This window comes from Pempheris klunzingeri, chromosome 18 (genome assembly GCF_042242105.1).
Source record: "Pempheris klunzingeri isolate RE-2024b chromosome 18, fPemKlu1.hap1, whole genome shotgun sequence".
NCBI lineage: Eukaryota > Metazoa > Chordata > Actinopteri > Acropomatiformes > Pempheridae > Pempheris > Pempheris klunzingeri.
In genome coordinates, this window is record NC_092029.1 from 10,677,114 (window position 1) to 10,694,511 (window position 17,398).

At 42.3% G+C, this 17,398-nt stretch overlaps 1 protein-coding gene across 3 annotated transcripts in view; it reads left to right on the top strand.

The window, feature by feature from the left end:
- LOC139217513 (disheveled-associated activator of morphogenesis 1-like) overlaps positions 1-17,398 on the top strand; it is a 45,346-nt gene that overhangs the window by 722 nt on the left and 27,226 nt on the right. Inside the window, exon 1 of one of the 3 annotated variants that reach the window (XM_070848836.1) lies at positions 13,511-13,895. The exons of the other annotated variants lie outside the window; for them this stretch is intronic. The gene's annotated coding sequence lies outside the window, so the exon portion shown is untranslated. Of the gene's footprint in view, positions 1-13,510; positions 13,896-17,398 lie in introns of those variants that run through there. 3 annotated transcript variants of the gene reach the window in all.

Consider the following 17,398-nt stretch of genomic DNA (forward strand, 5'->3'; position numbering starts at 1 on the left):
GGCTAGTAAGTAAGTTAATAGTTAATAGTTTGACCCAGTATCTGTAGAATAGCCAGATCAATACTTGACTTTTGATGTTCCTACCAGTAATGACAGATATTATTTCATTTGCCTAAAAACACAACAAAAGCAAATCATATTATAGAGCTGTGACCAAGATGTGGCACATTTTGCAGGTGAAAAATAAACGTATCAGTGATCTTGAGCTGAGATTTGATAAGTAATGGAGACACAGTTTCTTAATTATTTCAAAGGTTATCTTTGGCATTCCTTGTTACCAGCACAAGTATGCACATATACTGATATAACTGTACTGAGTCAATACTGGCCGATCTATCAAGAAGCTGTAATCTGTAGGCACACAGGTCCACAGATGCATGATAACCTTTAACTTGCTTTTGCAGATGTTTGTATGGATCACGTTTTGCTGTTAACCTAAAACAAAATATTTTGATTGTGTTTCATACTGATATTCTGGTTGATAATCTCTCCCCAAGTCCCAGTGCCATACTGTTATCATCTCTGATTGATTAATTGAGTTCAGCTACAATGGCTTGGCCCTCATAAAGGGCTCTAACTGCCACCTTACCCTTGATAAAACCAGCGGCCCGTGCAGCCTCAGACATATGATACTTCACCTGTTCGGAGTTAATATGCACTTGTATCGCTTTGCTGAAAAGTTGGAATGACTCAATGTGAAAGCCATGAAGTTACAGGTCAGTCAGAGAGCAGAACACAGAGATTATCACGGCGTAATCATTCTAGTGGTAGGCTTACTCAGTTAGGCGCTTATCAGAAAAGGCTTGCATTCCCGAGAATTAAAATGCTCTAAATCATTGAGGGGCCTGTATGTGCTTGTAATGGGCCGCTGCCTTGTGAGAGGGCTTACTGCTGTGGTCTGATCTGCAGGCGTGTTTTCACTGTAAACAGGGGAGAAGCCTTACATGATGTACCATGCTGTTATTTTGTCCACAGTGTTACTGCTCAGACAGGGAGTTGGCTGCTTACAGATCAGCATGGACAGGCCCTGACATCTGAATCGCGTGTCTTGTTTTTCCGAATTGCTGCACTTTGCTGATGATGATCCTTTGTTGCAACTGCATGATTTCCCAATTGGCTTGTGCTCTAAGCCTCTCTATTAGAGCCTGATCGATGGATATCCATTGACCGGTGTTATTGGCTTATATTGGTTTATCACAGATATACTGTAATTGGCATAAATATGAACAGATTTACAAATGGTGGCTCGTATAGTTTGCAACAGCATTTAATGTTTCCGACAGGCTGTCCCATGTGCATGCAGGTACCAGTACTGAAGTCAAATTATTTCATACAACCCAGTATTGCATATCACTCAGCCTCAAAGGGCTTTACATATACATTACTTATTTATTGTGCATCAGGTTTTTAATGACGAGCGCTCACAGTTTGTCTGACTGTCAGCCAAAAGTCCTTACTTTTTCTTTTCTTTCTTTTTGGCTGACAGATCAGCAAACACAATAGGCATTGTATGTACCATGTCAAGCTTGTTCCTGCGTATTAGTTGAGTGAATCAGTTGGCAGCCATGCCAGTCACCTTAAGGGCATTGCTTTCTCCACACAACCCCAGCTTCTGGCTACAGCCACTACTGTTTTGTGTGGTTGGTGCTGGTCGTTTGTTAATGTGTCAAGTCATCTTCCTGTTGTCGCAGACATGAACGCTCTCTACACTGCTGTCAGAAACAGACTGTGATAAAAACTCTTGTTGGTGAAACTGAATGCAGCATTGTGACACAGTTTCATTTGGCACTGGCGGAGAACTGGAGCACACATCAGTCAGTTGTATATTCTGGGATATAAGCTGCTCTGTCCTTACATTTCCTCAGGGGTGAGCTTTAAGGACGCTCTAGAAAGTGAATAAAAACAGACTCATCTTAGGCAAACTATTCCTGTAGTTCCTCCACCATCCACTGATATCATTATACATTGGTGGCAGAACTGATCGAAAACTGCTCTGCTGGCATTTAGAGCACTGGCAAGTTTGCAATGATAGATGAGATAGTAAGGCGGAAACATTAGTCATCAAAGTCTACTGTTTGCTATCTGTCTGTCTACAGAGCAAAACATCACCATCAATGCTGCCAGTCCATAAACAGTGGCAGTGTATTGTACCTGGTGCTCTTCTGTCCGTCAGCACTCACACACACTCCTGAAACCCTCTTGGGGAACTGGGTTAATGAACTGAGTGTTACGTTTCACAGGACTGGCAATGCACCGGGGGTGGGAGAGGACATCCAGCCTCCCTGGTTGGCTCACATTAAGCACCACAGGGTGAAAGAGTAAACGACTGCACCAACAACAGGGGGGAGGTATAGACTAATTATTTTTTCAATGGCGGATAGCATTTAGGAGTGGCTGTAACACAGCTGAGCCCCTAATAGACCGCCATATGTCAGCACGGACTGCGGATGTTGTGGTGGTGTCAAAGTACAGAGGCAGGTGTTAAACCACAGCCCTTTGGTGAGTGTTGCCTTTGTGAGAATAATGAAAATGTACATCCTTATTTAAGATGACAGTTGTTACACCAACTTTCTTTTTAGCATCCTGGGCCATATTAGGGACATAAATAAAGCGGTGTAGATGTTGTTAGTGGATATAATTACTTGGATACTTACTAATTACTGGTTAAGCATTAGTGAATGCATGATTGGCACTGTCGGTGACAGAGTGGTAACACTATGAGAAGGTAGCAAATCCAGTCAGTATACATACCACAGTTACTTGACACAGTTTAAATATTGACTCGTGCTGCATGTGTCACATCTTAATTTCCTCTCAGTACTCTCTCCACACAATACGATATGAGAAAATACAGTGAGACAATATAAATGTGTCTGCTGTCTGATTTTGCCATAGTATATGTACAAAAATATCTAAAATTCCTATCCTATTCTTAGTTTCCTGGAACAGAGAATGTTTGGCATTGGTGCTTGATTAATGATTTAGATAATTAATTGATTATCAAAATAGTTGCTGATTATTTTGCTGTGGATTGGCTTATTATTTCACCTCTACAACACACAGTAATGAAGTTCAAGGAGAGAGAGAGATCTGTCTAAATGTTCTCCTGTGTCCTCTGCTGTGTCAGAACTAGAGCAACCATTTCAGTTGAACCAGTCCACTGATGTTTACTGTGATGCAGTGACCTAAAAAGTCCTTGAATTGTTTGGGAAGAGACTGTTCCTCCAGGTCAGTGTTGTTCCTGCTGCCCCGGCTGGTGTCAGAGCTTCACGCTCTCAGATCAGACGCTCTCTTTATGATGTGTTGTGGATCCTGTGGGAGAAACTGTGGACCTGCACCACTCCGCTGGCCCGCCGCAACAATAGGCCTGTATGACTGTTTGAATGTGCTTTTCTTTGTCCGGTGTGCTTCACTTGGGCCAGACAATGGCTTCATTTAGCATCCCCTCTCTGTCGAGGCCTGCTCCATCACCATGGCACCCCTACCATGCCACACCCTGCCCCCAGTCTGGCCCGGCTTTGCACTTGTCCTCGCTGTTGGGACAGCTGGGCTCAGGCAGCCATTGTTGGCCACACCCAAGACCCAACCTCGCATTTTAAGGATTGTTGCTTTGTGACCAGGCTGGAAAACCTCTTAGCATGTTACACTTTTCATCTCTCAGAAATCGAGTATTATTAACCAAAGGCTAATCTAACCCTGATGGTGACCTGCTAAGCGTAATTTACTGGAGAGAAAAACAGAAACAGAGAGAAATGTGGAGTTTCCTGCAGTTTTTTAAAGCACAATTAAGCACTTCCTCTGCTTAAATTAAGAATGAATCTACTTTTTGTGAGACAAAACATAAACCTTTAGGGAGAGAGAACAGAGTTTCAATTCTTCAAAGGAAAATCCACCATGTTTAGTGTAGCTAATGTTAAGACACCCATCGACAAACTAATTTGATTCATAAGATGGGATACCGTAGGATGTGGCTCACCACCGCAGCTAAATAGTTTTTCTGAGGGAACTCAGAGTCCATGAGTCACACTTTTTTTTTTTTTTTGTTAAAACTTAGAAAGCATCCAAAAAACTGACATCATATTGGACTGAATCACAAAATCCCCCGTTTTCAGTAAAAAAAATACACACTTAAACATTTATGTTGGCAGATGACTTTAGATACCCACCCAGTGAATACACACTGCTTGTCCCCTCCCAACACCACTGACTCTCGACCTTCCTGATTGTTCGGAGGTGAAAGGGCAGTGGACCCCGTTTCCAGCTCAACCACTCAGCGGTGGCAGATTTTTTATTAATGGGCTTTAGGTCGACAGCTCTCAGACCGTTTGGTGAGTAATGGATCCTTCATGGCGAGTCCTTCAGTCTCTCCTCAGTGTTTATCAGCAACAAAGAAAAATGCATCTCAGCTACCAGATGATGTGAACTGGGAAAAACACTCAGATGTTATGCACTGTCACCTTTTCATTTCACAATCTAAAGCTTTTTCTGAGTTGAGCCCAGTCACTGGTGCTGCAGCACAGACGCATCTCCACGGAGCAGCTTCGTCCAGAGAAACAGTCTTATGGCTCTATAACTAGAACTGGGTGACCTATGAAATTATATTTTAGGCCGATCTGAACTTGTTGCAGTTTTACCCTCGACAGCGCAGTACAAGCTGTGCTACTTCTAGTGCCTGCCGGGAGCCTCTTTTTTCAGACTATTTAAAGAGCTGAAGACTTCTTAGTCAGAGCTGCCTGCAGCATCCTCAGACAATTTTAAAGCTTTTTCAAATATTTCTAATGGATTGTACGTAAACAAACCCCACATTCAAGAAATATTACCTTTAAGCATTTGCATGTTTATGAGTAGTGACTAGTTGAACTGACTAGTTTCAATTAGTTCTTTTAAAAAACAAAGCCTGTGGTCATGAATTGTTGCTGTTATCTCGCCAACTTTGCTCTTTTTTCCTTGCTTGTGTTATTTGCTTTGCCTCCCTACCTCCACGTAAACAGTCCTTGGGTTTCTTAAAAGGCACTATATATGTGTGTATGTGTATATATATATATATATATGCTATTTTTTTTATAGATTTTCATATCATTAGCATTATTGTTAGTCACTGTGATCCACGCTTCCAGGGTTTTTTTAGTTGTGATGTAAGGAAGGGAAATTACCAGAGCTTTCTTCATATTCTCTACATTAGGCCACATTACAGAACAAGCGACCTCTCCTCTTTATACATGTTAACAGAGGACAAGAGAAACCATTATGCACATGCATAAACTGCTATAAACTAAAGGATTTTCACCCAAAGCTTAAATCCAATAACTGCTCCCAGCTCAACACAGTTAAAAATGTACTATTATAGTGCACTTCAGGTTTGGGAAATGATCTTTCCTGGCTGAGTGCCTGTTATTTGGAGTGACATAATTGTCTCAGGCTCTTACAGTATGTCACATGGCAGGAGCTATATTTATACTTGGTTTTGTTTCTGACTGAAGTCCCTAAATTGCTTGTTTTTTCCAGCTTGTGTAGTTTTTTAATTAATAGCCTTGCTTTGCTTTTCATGCTCAATAGTGGCATTTAGTTTTAGTTAACAAAGTTAGAAAGTGTCTTTTCTCTTGCCAGATTGGGAGACTTGAGGCAAACCTCAGATTATCATGACAATGAGCATCAAAATTAATTACTTGTGTGCCGCAGCGGCAAGATGTGGAAAGAGTGTATCCATGCTGTGGTTCAAACAAAGGGAGCATGTGGGTCCTGTGTGTGTGTGTGTGTGTGTGTGTGTGTGTGTGTGTGTGTGTGTGTGTGTGTGTGTGTGTGTGTGTGTGTGTGTGTGTGTGTGTGTGTGTGTGTGTGTGTGTGTGTGTGTGTGTGTGTGTGTGTGTGTGTGTGTGTGCGCGCGGAGGAGGGGTGGGGGGGGGTTTATGGGCCAAGTGGGATTCATGTTTCAATCCTCGCTCGCCTCTGTCCCCTTTGTCTAGGTCACATTATTAATGTTAATTCCCAAAGCAGAGATGCTAGAAATGAGAATTTTGTATGAGTTAGCAGTTTTTGTGGGTCTGTGAGTGCTCTATCTTGTTTTTTTAGGATTGATAATCTTACAGGAGAGGCTCCAGCTGGTTGATTGCCAGTATTTTGTCTGACAGCAGATTTTGTGCAGTCATCAATTTAGGCTGCTACTTGTAGTTGTGTTAATAATAGCTCAATCAGCGAAAGCTGGCGCGTGTTCAACATATCAACATGAACTTTATCACACTCACCAATACAGCTTCGTTACTTAGCCTGTACAGCAGCATTTCAACTGTTAAATACCAGAGATCAGCGTATTACTCTAATTGTATTAATCTAATTGATGGAAACAGCAACTGTGGGAGTGTCTGAGAGTATAAACATCATCTGACGCTGAGCTTTAACACAATCTATGAAGCTTGGTTTGACGTCAGCTGCCAGACAAAGCTCAACTAGAGCCTCGCAAGTCAAAGTTTTCTAGATTTAAGCCATAAAGGCACAAGTTAATGCTCTGAAAATACTCAATGTGGATTTGAAGAATATGCTGTGCAGCACGTTTCTTGATTTATTTCTTCAGTCGGAACAGATCGGATGCCAACATGTTTCTTCCTCAGACACAAACCAAAGCGTGTCTAACAGGCCTTGAAACACCAGACAGATATCAGATTCAGCAGCAGACAGTGCCAGAGCACGGCGTGCTTTATCCTGCTCTTGAAATGCTGCCCCGCCCTCAAGAAAAGCACACTCAAGTTCTGACAAGTTATCAAGCGAAAGAGCAACGACAGAAAAATATGTTTAGGCTATCTTTCTTTCTTTCTTTCGTTCGTTTGTTCGTTCAGTCATTCATTAATTGATGCAGCCTCATCCTTTGAAAAGCTCACAATGGCACTGAGGCAAGGATTAAGAGGTGGCAAAAGTTTAATTCTTTGGACCTGATCGTGGATGGAGTTAACTTGCTTTGCTAAGTGGGACTGCTTTAATTCAAGATAATCCTCTGCTTAATATATGGAAATAAATGCACGCTTTGGTTTGTCAGTTTCTCACTCTCTGTTGTTTGTATAACTCCTAAGCTGAGATGTAATTGGTATTTTTACCACAGTAATGTAATTTCCCGTTAACTGAGTTGGCGTCTCTGGAGCTGGTAATGTCAGTCATGCACATTCTTATTGAATTTGTGATTGTTAAAAAAAGCACTGTTGTCTCTTTTTTGTCGCGAAGCTCATTGTGACTTCCTACAAACAGCATCCATGAAAGTCCAGAGTAATAAATATACATACATACATACATACATTCAGGTAGGAAATGTTTTTCCTTTTACCTGAAAGACAGCCACAGTAGCCACCGTCTTTTCTCCAGAAACAAAAGATGTCCTGGTTTCCTCAGGCAGAGTTTTAGACTTCTGCCACGACGAGCAGGTTCCCACAGTCTAACATATCTGTGTGATAACATTACTGTAGAAAAGCCGTCAAAACAGCCATGCAGTCAGGCAAAACCAGCTGCGTCAACAGCTAAATGTTCCTCAGGAGCGATTGTGTTACAGCTTTCAGCAACGACTATTGTCCAAGTCCATAATTCTTTCTTTTCTCATAGTTATGTAACATGTTATACTTTTACCAGTGTTGTGATTTTTAGGTGATTCCATCAGAACAACTTTTTCATCTTTCGGTGACTTAACCCTGAAAATAAAGTGTCATTTTGGGTTGAAGATGACAGTGACATTAGTTCCTGTTTAAAGTCCACTGCTAACACTGCTGTTGTTGTGTGTGTCCAGCAGTTGATAGCTGAGACACCACAGGGCAGAAACTGTCAGGTCGATCCTGTTAAACAGCAGGTGTCCTTGTTAACGTCCCCAAACATCCTTTTTCTGCTGTTTGTGTTTTGGTTTTATTTTTCCTTGCACTATGTACCCCTTGGTTCAAGCTTCCCAGCAGATTTTTCCTAGTTTTTCAAAAATATTTTCGCCTGTCTGGTTCCAGGTTGTTGTTTTTTGTCTACTGAGATTATGACACACTCTGAGATAAGCAGCTTGTATCTCAGCCATCCAGCCATGCAAGATGGCCGTGCACTGTATGCCCGCTCTGTCTCACCTTAGACTTTGCCTCTGCCGTGCATCCGGCTGGCCATGAGCCAGCCTCATATCCATGTTGGCGGTCAAAGATGAGGCCGAGACCTCAGACCTTTTCACACGGATTTAGTCTGGTGAACCAGCTCTCTGGGTATCCATGTGTGACATTAGCTAATAGCCGCTAGCCGCTAATACTTTGAAGCTGTCTTCACCCTCAGAGCAGACTGGATACTGATTGGATTATGTTGGATTAGCATTACTCTGTTTGATTTGTTTGTGTATATGCCGCCTATACTGTAATACTTGGTGCCTCCTATTGCATGTCTCTGCGCTGGAAACCTTAACCACTGATTTCTCAGCGCACTGAGCCTGGCCTACATCTGGAGGGATCAACAAGTTAAGCCACTGCCTTTTAACCCTCAAATTCTGTCAATCCATTACAGGCACATTTGCCACAGCTGCAGCCATTCTCTTCATAATATTTTTACAGCATTGTCTTCCACTTATTCTGAGAGGATCTTCTGTCTTCGCAACCCTAAATTCTCCAGGTTCTCCTGTGAATAAAGATGCCAATTTACAGTTTAGGAAGCACCATACTTGTATAGTTTAGTTACACATTCATGGCTGTTTATGGGTTGTCATCAGTAACACAAGATAACTGAGCAAATAAACTACTAATAAAAATAACAAGCGTATTTTGAAAAGTTTGGTGAAGCTCAAGCATTCAAAAATGTGTAACTCACAGTCCACTTAGTGGCTTTTTTTTCCTGGGTTTACATTTGATTTTGCTCATCTGAGTAAACTCCATCCACTGAGGAAGAACGAGAGATGGGTTGAATGCTCCGGAAAAAGCAAGTGTCTGACTGAACGTTCGGTCTCAGACATTAAAAAAATTGACTGAAATGTGAACGGAGGCCACTGCAAATATTAAACTTGGGGAAACTCATATGGTTCATCATATTAGCGCTTTTATTGGACTACAGGAAAAGGAGCCTCATTCTTTCTGATTATGTGACATAAGAGAAAACATCACGTGGTTACTCCATGACGTCTAAATAGAAAAAGTCCACCTCTACTATTAGGTTAATGTTATTATCTCTCTACCACAAACTAGAGTTTGCCACATCAGAAAACACTCTTCTTTTGCTGTTTTCTATTTATTTATGTTTTTATTTAAGTGTCTAAACTGTCAAGTGTTGTGTTCTTACTCGGACTTCCTTTTCATGTTTGCAATTACTTGGCTGTCTCCTACAGATTACTGGATGCAGAAAGTCATGTGGGCCTTCTGGGATGTACCTTTCTATTCCAGGGGGTAATTACAAGCTTTCCAGAGGGTGGATAGAGACCAGCAGGACCCTTTTTCTACTCCTGGCATTTAATTTGTTATCGTTAGGGTCTCCTACAAGGGAAGGGCTGCATGGGTGGAATTTATGGATATAGCCCCACCCTGAATGAAACATATGTATGGCGTAGCCCTGTTGCCTTCCACCACATGATACGAGCCATAATATAATGTTCCCCCTTCACACATTCCTTCACAGCAGTCTGAGAAACGTTATTTTTATTTAGGGGCTGTCAGTCATGATTCTGCTGAGAATATACTCGTCCTTAGCGTGCGGCAGAACTTTCTGTTCATTTTCTCTAACCCACACTGGGATGCTTCACTTAAGGGTTAGGGTTGGGTGGATGCATGTCTTCTCCACTATTTCTCTCAGTTCCAGTGTGTTTAGCTATTAACTGACCCCATGTTTCACATGATAAACCGAGCGATTAGCATTTCACCAAAGTCCTATATAACAAGAGGAACTCAGTCAACAAGCTTGTAATCACAGCTGAACTTTTCAGGGTCACCTGCAGTGTGCAGCCAATCAGATTTCCGCACTTCCTTGCTTCACGTGCACGGCAAACTGATTTCCAAGATTCAGCAGTTTTCAACGTTTAACTTCATTCTTGACTGTCAAATATAGTTTTCCCAAAAGCAGTGTTTGTGGAGTAGTTGCATATATCATCAGGGTTTTGTTTGTGCTCATTTTTTGTAATGCCTAGCTGCTTATATGTTATGTTTTATTTGTATTGCTTGCCTGCTTGCTTGGTCAACACATGACTAAAAACAATATAAGGCAATACCAAAGCAACAGGAAAATATATTCTTGCCTGCTGAAAACCAGAAAGAAAAGGGTAAAGTTGGATTTTGTCTGCCAGTACATGCTTAATGATTAACAGAGAAGTGGTTTTAAGAGAGAAAAGGTTCACACAAACAGGTTTTTTTGGGCTCCAGTTTCTATTTGAGTAGTTGTTGTAGACTATGCTCAGCAGCTTAGCTTTAAAAAGATGCAAATCCTAAAGTTTGTACTGGAAAAGGTTGTCATGTGTTATGTCACTTAGGCTTGATTGTCCCTGCTGTAAATGTACTCGTTCCTAGTATTAGGGACTGTCAAATACAAAATTAATATTCCAAATATTTAGTTTTGGTGAGCAGTATTTAATTCAGTACAGAAAGCCCCTTTTTCTGTGATCTGCTGGAGGTGCCATTGCCTTTATACTTTACACATGCATCTTTAATTGGTGCAAACAGGTCACAGATAGAAATGAGGAGGTTAGAAAAACCCAAATGTCTCTTTCGTAAAGTTCTCTGACTTTTTGACTTTGACTTGTTTGGCAGTGTTGAAAACCACATTATGATATGCAAGCAAGAGACAAAGTAACCTCACTCTTTTTAACTCGGAAGAGAGATTTTCATCATTGTGAGTTTGTGAGAACTTGGCACAGACAAAACTCCTGTTGACAGTGCCACTGTCTGTTTAATGTCACCATCCCTCACATTTCCTGTTGTATGTACCTGGTGGCCTTGAGGTCACCAAAACACCAATCCTGGCCTCTATTGACATGGATGATCTGTCCCACCAGCACAGAAGCCCTCCATGAGAACAGGACCTGTCTGTTATTCCAGCTGCATGACATTCTTTTTAGAGGCAGCTACCCAGGACCGTACAGCTTCCACTGTTATCCATTCATGACTGCACCGGCGCGGCTCGCCACTGATGTCTCTAACACCGGTCCTGCGGAGATAAACTGTTCCACACAAGCCTGGATCAAACGACAGTGCAGCCTCAGATATGGACATTTGAAATCAAAGCAGAAAGCTGCGATGCTGTAGCAGATTGTATGATATCAGCTAAGATGACATGTGACTTGGAAGTGGTCCAGAAATCTTAAAGCTGCAGGCAGCGTCACACGTTGGCATCTCTAAATGGCAGCGAGAGGCAGCTGTTTGAAAACTTTGAAGCTTTAATAACCCAGAAATCATGTAAAGGGACAAACGGCATTCTGATGTTAAGGAAGCTGGTTATTTAGTTCTGCTTTATGGTTAAAGGACGAAGCGAGGCAGCTTTTCTAAAACTGAATGCTGCTGAATGCTCACCCACAGCTGTTAAGGAAAATGTCTTGCTTTTAGGTTTGATTTGTGACTTCCTTTTGGCAGAGAAATGTCCGAGTCCAGACTTTTCTTGGCAAGCAGTGTAAATCCATAGTCGCAGTTACAGTCTCAGTTACAGGGCATTCGATACTATACTGTGTCTCCACCACATAACCTGACCGTGCTGATGTTGAATGACACAATACACAACAACAGCACCATGACACCTTGCTGCCGTGATACTCGACGTCAATGCTTGACTCACTACTGAGGAACAGGAAGGTAATCACTGATATGTGACACTTATTTTGTCAACACCTACACAGAAACCTGCAGGGCCTGAACCAGGTTGATGACTTCTGCTCTCTTATGAGAACATGTCTGATTTCTCTCACCTCCTGTGTGAACAGGGAACGACAAACTAGTTACTAGTTTGAATGCTGTAGCCTGAAGAATTACCTCAACGTTGAATCACCGTCCCTCTCACAGAGTCTCAGCGTCATTGTAATTATAAACACACCTTAAAGTAGGGATAGAGACTTTTTTTGGCCCTGATCCTCCTCTGAGTCCTTAAATGTTGGGTATCCGCTGATACAGAGTCTAATCAGACACCTTTTGTGACTTCACTTACTCAATTTAAGTTGCTTGACAAACTCAGGCGAAATGACTTGATCTGGCATAGTTACATTATTATATAACTGCATGGTTCTCATGTGAAATCTTGCAGCTAAAGGCCAAATTACTGTGACGTGAGCATTCGTTTCAAGTGAAATATGATGAGCACCCTCCACAGAAAACCAAATTCCTTTCACATTTTCGTTACTGTGGTGTTTATCACTTGTATGTCGCAATGCAGGAATGTTTATGAAAGCTGGATGTCGTGAGTCAGTAATTAGCGGAGATGCAGGAGTGATGCTTGTGCTGTAAATCTTCTGGGAGTGTCTGGGATTGTTTAGATTAAAATCTTCTGGATATTTTGTCAGCCGTCTCATCAATGCCAATTACTGCTTAGACAGAATATGTGCTGAATGTGTTTTAAATGCACAGGAGGAGTTTAAGGTAAAGGATGGGAATGGGAATGGGCTCTTTTGTTTTCTTTCTTCATTTTTGTTTTTGACATTACTTAATTTCTTCAGTTGCCATGTTACACTTTCACTGCCTCCCATCTGTCTCCTCGGCACACCCACACGTTCACCACACACGTTTAGCACCTTAGCTTTGTTTCCCTCCCGCAGCTCTCCAAACAAGCTCTCTCCAAACAAACCCTAAACAAGTTGTCCGAAGCCTGTGTAGGGGGGAGGGGGTGAGCTGGGCGGTGGCCACGGCTCGGCTGCATCCTATTAGGACTGGGAGTGTTGAAAAGGGGTGTGGCCTGGAGCCAGTAACATCTGTGCCTGTCCCCTCTGCCCCCACAGCATTCTGCAGAGAAAGACTTTAGACTTTAGACTTTAGACTTTAGACTTCTTTATTTTATCCCCCATAGGGGGAAATTTTCTTGTTACAGCAGCAACAATATAAACAGGGACAGTGAAAGAACAAAGCAATAGAAAAGACAAACAATAGCAAATATAAATATAAATATAAATATAAATATAGATATAAATATATGGATTGTGATGAAATGAAATAAATATTTACACCATAGGATATTTACAGGAATGGAATGGCATGGATGGTAGGCAGTATATTAACATCAGCCAGTGATGCTGGTGTTAAAGAGTCTGATGGCTGATGGGAGAAATGACCTGCGGTAGCGTTCCTTCTTGCAGGGTGGGTGCCTCAGCCTGCTGCTGAAAGAGCTGCTGAGGGCCCCCACAGTCTCATGCAGGGGGTGAGAGGGGTTGTCCATGATGGACTTGAGTTTTGTTAGTGTCCTCCTCTCACCCACCTCCTCTATGGAGTCCAGGGAGCAGTCCAGGACAGAAGCGGCCCTCCTGACCAGCCTGTTCAGTCTCTTTCTGTCCCTCTCCGTGCTCCCTCCTCCCCAGCAGACCACTGCATAGAGGACTGCAGACGCCACCACAGAGTCATAAGGCAGAGAGAAGGAGGTTAAGGAGGGAGTGGATACGCCGAGGAGAAGTCCTCGCCGGCCAGCTGGCTGTTTGCAGGATCTCAAACAGCGGCTCATGCTGTATGGCAAGTTTATCCCTTGTTTGCTCCCGTGCCATCAGAGAAAAACGGTCTCCATCCAACTGGGATTTTCGTCTCGGCTGATTTTGACAGCCTCTGGGATTCAGGGTGCTTATTAGCAGATGACTTTGAACCTGCGTGGATTACATACCTCGCGCAGGAAATGCTCCGCTGTGTGTTGTGTGCAAGCATCGTCTTTTCTGTCGACAGTGCAGAAAGCGGGACACTGCAGTGAGTTGAGGATATAAAGGGAATGCTCACAGCACAACAGAGGCGAGCTCACTCCTGGACAGGGTAAGACGAGCTCAATGAAGCTGCCTATTCTACCCTGTAATCAAATCAGCGCAAGGAAAAGGAGTAGAGGAGCAGAAGCCGGCTATCTGCTGATTGGAATGTGTGTGTGCATGGACTGCATGTGACCGGCTATCAGTGCCTCTGTGTATGGGTCCATGAGGGGCTGCTGGCTTGCTCTATCACTCCCAAGGATACAGGCTGGATTCCTCTCACCAAGATGTAGGTGATTGTGTCATGTCTGTCTAATTGGGAGGTGTTGGTGCAGAAAAATGGTGTTGCCGTAGTAACCAGGGGGGAGGGGAGGATGACAGGGTGCTCCGACTGGGGCCCGGGGCTGATTTCGCAGTGAGAGAGCTGTCCTGTGTCTACGGGGAATGCCCCATAATGACAAGGCTGGTCTGGAGATAGGGTGAGGTGGTGGTAGAAATATGTGCATACACACACACACACACACACACCGGCTGAGGCTACAGGCTGCTACCTCCCACCAGCGTCTCTCTGTGGTTTGGCGAGTGCAGCCCGTTATCAGTGTCAGGAGAGTGTGAGAGAGAAAGAGGATGGCATACTTTTTTCCATGATGGGGGGGCGGAGTGCAGATAATCAAGTCAATGAAAAGGAAAGTCACCTTGAGCAGAGAGGGGTCTGCTCACCTCGCTCATTTCCTGTCACTTCCCGTCCTTCTCAGGTTCCACTCTCACTTCCTCAGCTCCTCTCAAGAGGCTATGTGTACTCTCCATCGCATGTAAATACTATACAGGCTGATGTATTACACAGCACTGACAGCTAGGCTTTGCCTCTCTGCACGATTTAATCGTGCCTCTGAGTGATGGCAAGCTAGATTTTACCCTGTAATCCTTAATGGTTTTGTTTTTTTTTTTGTCCGTTGAATTAGAGAGACAATCCTATTTTCTCCCCTATAAACATCCAGAGCAGATTAAAAAGGAGGGTAATGGGCGGTGGAAGGGGCTTACATTAAATCACCCACCCTGCTTGCACTGGTCACCATCCGCTCTGGTTACCATAGCAACTGAGGAAGAGGTAGGGATTTTTAAAGGACAGGCTCTGGAGGAGATTATAACGCTCTCCACGCCCCATTATCGATGATCTGAGAGGTTATCCGTTCTACTACTCAGAAATAAATTTGTGACTATGATTGGACTGGGCCCAGCTGTGGCGCACATAATAATATTTACTGATCCTTCTGCCACACAGAAGGAGATCAAGATGACAGCTGTTGGTGCTTTATGATGTTTTCAGTCGTTCAAAGTCCACAGCCTATACCTGAGCTCTCCAAAGGTTTATTCTTCTTTGGATTTTCTTGACACTCAGCAGTTTTTCTTATTTTCCAGTCATGTCATCCTCCGCTAATTTACAGTGAATCTGATCTTCTAATATTTAGATCTTTAATGGTGATAGAGGCACAGACGTAACTTAAATGACACTAATTTGATGATGGTACTGATTCTCTTTCCTTTCTGCTGATAGTTAAGTCATTGATTGTCTGCTTCAATGGTCTCCAAGCTTTTCTGTCAGATGCACCTCCAAAACCTTTTCAGATGAGCTAAAGTACCCATTCATTGACATTAATCATCACTACTTCTGTTTCAAATATGTTAATTTGAATAGACTTTTAAACTGGATGTTATTAATTATATAAATGCTGATCTTATCTTTAGGTCAATGTGATCAAGTTTGCATTCCTACTACTACCATTTGGAGGGACAGAAGCTGGACATTTCAGCTATTTATTAATTACTCTTAGCTAATTATTTCAACTGTCTGTCCATTACTTTTAAATGGTAAAAATCATAGATTGCCTATGATAAATGGGCGTAGCCACCGTAATGTTACCCAGTAGTCTTATTTTAACACTTTATCTAACTTCTCTGCACTCCTGCTAACAGGTTTTCATGCACTCTGACTTGCAAGTTATCAACACATGATGTTCAGGTGCAACAGTTGACTCAATGTGTGGATTTAAAAAAAAAAAATCTGTAATTTCTGTTTTTCAAATTACTTGAGCTACTCCACAAGCTTTCCATATAGCCCCTGGCAAGTGCAGAAGTACGTCCTGTGGCATGAGTGCCCCAGTTTGCTGCAGAAATGCTGCAGTAGTTGAATCTGCATTAACTACATGTACCAACAAACTCAGTGGGACTTTATTTTTCTGATTACCAAATGATGCCGTTGTGGTTATAATGTGATGTGCTTTGGTCCATTAGATTCAAGACGTTAGAGTACACTTGTTACAAGCTGCTTGTGAACATCCAAAACTTAATGGATACACGTTAGAATAGCAAATCAATATGGCTGAGAAAAGCAGCCTTGTCATTTACAACCCAAAGTTCAACCTGTGTGACCAAAACAGATCATAAAAGTTAAGCCGTTGTTGTCATATAGGCAAGTTTCTTGCAATGTCAACGTCTATGCTGTGTTAAACATTGCCTTTTTTGTTCAGATTTTTCAGAATCATGAAGCGGCACGCCAAAGGCGATTCGTATTTTATAAGCTATTTTTAAACTAAACTGCCCTTTTTTGACTTTTTTGGAACACAGCCAACAAACTGAACCCAGATGACTAAGCTGAAACTCTGGCGAGGATACTGTCGCATGTTTGAGTAGTTTCCCTCTTTGCCCCGTGTCTAACCTCCACTTGAAGGGTTGACCCGAGGAAGAATGCTAACATGTTAAGAATGGGGGGTTGGAGAGTCTGTCTGCAGAACGAGTTTGACAACCTTGCCTGCAGAAAGTGCAACAGCCTTTAACCTGCTTTTTAATCTCTGTCCTCCCTACATTTCAGCCGCACACTCCCCAACCCTAAATGTACATTTTTTGGCTTTAAGCTATCATTCATACGTGTAAGAATTAAAGGGGAATACCACTGAATTACTTTTTAAGGCGTGGAAAAGTTCTGTGTTTTAGATAACTTTCAGTCTTATCTCTTACAACAAATGACTTATTTTTCCTTATAGCCTGTGACCATGGGTTATTATTAGATGATCATGAATTGTCCTCATAAATTTATTTAGGAGAGCTTACAGTATCCAGTATCTCTACGGAGCACAGATATAGTTACACATATGGTGGGTCTGACAGTAAATGCACCTTGTCTAGGTTTTTAGATCATTGTGGCATCCCTTAGAGAAAAAAAGTCAAATAAAAAAGCTGAATTTCATAAGCATGTCCATTAGTGACATCAGATAGAAATACAATGATCTTCTGAATAGTGTAGCAACTCCAAGAAGAAGAAAGAAAGATAAAGGTAGAGTGTGCCACAAATCAGATCAACCAGTGATTGAATCTTTCCCAGACAACAAAGCAACTTAACTGACAAACTGCTCTTTATCAGCACTGGGTTTGCACAGCCTTTAATGAGCACAGAGGGTTAGTCAGCTTGTACTGATGACAGCCTTTTTCTTCTGTTCCTGTTTTGGGATCAATTTTGACCAGATTATTAACCTTGGCTGTTGAAAGCAGGTGTGGCCAGAGATACTGGGTCTGGTC